This window comes from Notothenia coriiceps, unplaced genomic scaffold, assembly GCF_000735185.1.
Source record: "Notothenia coriiceps isolate Sejong01 unplaced genomic scaffold, NC01 NC01_scaffold00011011, whole genome shotgun sequence".
Lineage (NCBI taxonomy): Eukaryota > Metazoa > Chordata > Actinopteri > Perciformes > Nototheniidae > Notothenia > Notothenia coriiceps.
In genome coordinates, this window is record NW_011343712.1 from 59155 (window position 1) to 62636 (window position 3482).

A 3482-nucleotide genomic window follows, 5' to 3' on the forward strand; every position below is an offset into this window, starting at 1 on the left:
CGTGTGAGTTCCACTCGTTTACTCTACGGTGTTGTTTACCTTCTGTGATGTGCGAGCTGATGACGCCACGTCATCATCATCACTACTTCACGTCAAGACGAGTTAACTTTTTTTTTTCTCAACTTTGTGTGGAAAATGCGGGGATTATGATAAATATGCGGCCTTTTAAAAATCTGTGCCATTTTGCTGATTATGCGGTAAATTCAGACAGAATCGCGTTTTTCTGGAGGGTCTAGAAAGGGTTTATTAGGTGAATGGCAGGTTTGGTGATAAAGGTAGTGGGTGTGTCAATGTCAAGTGATGCACTTTGAAGGGACCTTGTTTTTTCTCTACCAGAGCAAGAGAGAGGCACCATGATGAACATAAATACTGGAAATTAAAATCACACTAAATTGACCTCTTAATTTAACCTGAACTGACATGGTACTGCAGTGGCCTCTAGCTGTACGTTTATTTTAATAAGAACTTTTTTTTTACAAATAGTCCTTACAACATGTTTAGTTTCTATCTTACATACTTCTACAAATTACCCCATTTTGGGCCTAAAGCACTTTGAAGGGTATAAGTTGCCTTAAGTTATAATCAGGAGCCCAAACAAACTTACCCCTAAATATTCTTATTGGTCTTAACCTGTTGAGCCCCAAGCCTGTTTTACAGGTCTCAGGCTCGAAAATGACATTCCCAGAACAAATGACCATATCTTCCTTATATCTTTAAAAGGGTTAAATTAATAATCTTTTTTCTCAAAGTAATGATAAACCTGTGAGTTGGATGTAGAAAAGCCAGAATCAATATAGATGTTTTTTATTTGGGCGTTTTTGCCATTTCTCTGGAACCCAGTGGTCAATTTTGATAATTGAGATCTCTTTTTAACCATTAGAGCCAATAGAATCGAAGGAGGATTTCCACATACACACCAACGTTACCATTGAGAAGTGGGGGCTATGCGCACGCAGTTTGCCAAAAGCGAAACCTATTTTACGCTCTGAAATCTGAAAACTTAAAACTAGGTTTATTGCTGATGGATTATCAGAAATCATTTGAAAGTGACACAGACATATTGGATTAACCTATGGATTAACCTTCAGGAGCGTTTTGATCGTTTTAATGCCATTGAAGACAACTTTTGATCAGACAACGACAAAGGTAAGACATATTGCCGTGTTTGCTACCTAATGCCACGTGTTGTGATGTCTGTTTTTGTTTATAATGTTGCGAGTTCTGATCATGTAGTGATGATATAGATACCTATCGATTCTGTGTAATCTCACAATGCTAATCGATATGTTGGATGTGCAGTTACGATAAGTAATAAGGGTGTTATACCGTGTTTTCTGTGCTAACAGTGTTAGCATTTTTTCGCTCGTGGCTAATTCAGAGGCTCAGCGTTAGCCTTATGTTTTGTTTTGCTAAAAAAGAAAATAAATCATCAGTTAGCTGAATTTCTTCCCGTTACATGGATATGAAACATTCATAGTTTATTAAATCTTAAGAAGCACTAAGGCACTGCTGCTTGCAGATGTTGTGGTTTCGGACCCGCCGAAAGGGTCCGTGGGGCTTAAGAGGTTAAGTGACTGTTATTTTGTATATATTGATTGTTGTGTTTTTATCTTAAAGTGTGCATATGTGTTTGATTGTGTATATAGGATATACATATTTGTATAATTGTATTTTTGTATGGGATTGTTGGAAACGTCAATTCGATCTCTCTGGGCCTTTCTCATTTCACAAATGTCCTATCCTCGTGTCTTAGTCCCGCCCACAGGAGATGCGAGCAGAGGAGTCAGGAGGGGAACTGAGGAGAGAGGAGGGGAAGCAGCAGGCGGTTAGAGAAATGAGAAATCCTCTCCTCTGAGCGGTCATTTTAAAGAGACGTCCATTAATGATGACAGGAGGCACAGCCCTCTGTCTGATGGACAGAAGTGTTCATGATGACTTATATATTTACTTTTAATTCATTCACAGTGCGGTATAATGAGACAATAACAGGCTACAGATGTGGACATACACACATATATTTATATAAATATATACAATTTCAGAATCAAACAAGTATGAGAGCACTCACAGCATAATAACGTAACACTATCAGAGACTAATATCCCCCCCTCCGACGCGCACACACACAAACACACACACACACACACACACACACACACACACACACAGTTTATTTTTTATTATGTGAAGCACAAAATGGTTTTAGACAAATCGACTCTTTGTTTGTAGATCTAAACTAAAGCAAATACAGAGAGTAATGTAGGCCTGTTATACTGAGTGATATATATTATACACACTGCTCTGCTTTCTGCACGGACCTCACAGCTGTTCTCTCTGTAAACATCGCGTTGCGACGAAAGCAGTTAATAAAATAATATCCAAGGGATGCATGCAGAGCTGCCATTGGCTGAGATAAGTCCGGCCGTGACTCTTTTAAACATCACTGTTGCCGGAAATGCATCCGTGGAGGACACATCAGTCTATCCTCGATTATAGCTCCTCCAGAGAGCCTCCTCGACGCTCGATCCTCGGTCCTCGATGTGCATTTAGAGAAATTAGATGTCCTTCAACATGGAGGACCGAGGAGTCGAGGAGGGGAAATTAGTGAAATGAGAAAGGCCCTATGTCTGTACAAACTGAAAGATTGACCTTAAAGTTGACTTTGATATCAGGAAGAAAATCAGGAACAGAGCAACCGGGACATATGACTGGAAGTGAAAAGACTGGTGACAATGAGACACAGGTGGGTGAGCAGGAGGGGATGGTTTGGGAGCATGAACAGGTGAGTAGGTGGAAAGCCACAGGGCAATCTGGTGGGCAGGTGGAGAATGGCAGGTCTGGAAAGTTCTTCAGAAATGCAAGACCTTGGAGGAAGTGTCCAGAAGAAAAGGGAAAGAGGGAAAAATATAAAACTGTGACATTATCTATTATATGATTTGTTATACAGTAAGAAGCTTTTTCAAGAAAAGGTTAGTGCTCATCTTTTGTGTTTGTTGATTTATCATTTGCAAGATAATAGGTTATGGGTTATAACAGGGTCATTTCTTGATAAAAGAAAATTACACCCACATCCCTTTGTAATAAAAATACACTATTCAACCAATAATACTCATTCACTGAGCATCAAAATGTAAGCTTTGGAAGAGTAACGTGAGTAATCAGGATTGAGGTAAATAAATGAATAAACATATACATTAATGGTTTTGGAGAAAGCCATGTGATGTAATCCTAACCCAATCTCTAGTACATTAGATGTTTTTATCATGGGTAAGCATTGTGCTTGTATTGTATTGCTGTTTTTCTTCGTAAAGTCTATTTGGAAAAGAAAATCATTACAGTAAGGCAGGTTTTCTGAGTAAATTAATCCATAAAACAAATAAACCAACAATCAATAAATCAATCCAGTTCTTTGCGTTTTGATTATCTGGTATTTAGAAATTTATTCTGGTGGTTAAAACAGCTTTATAAGTCTTTCTTGGTAT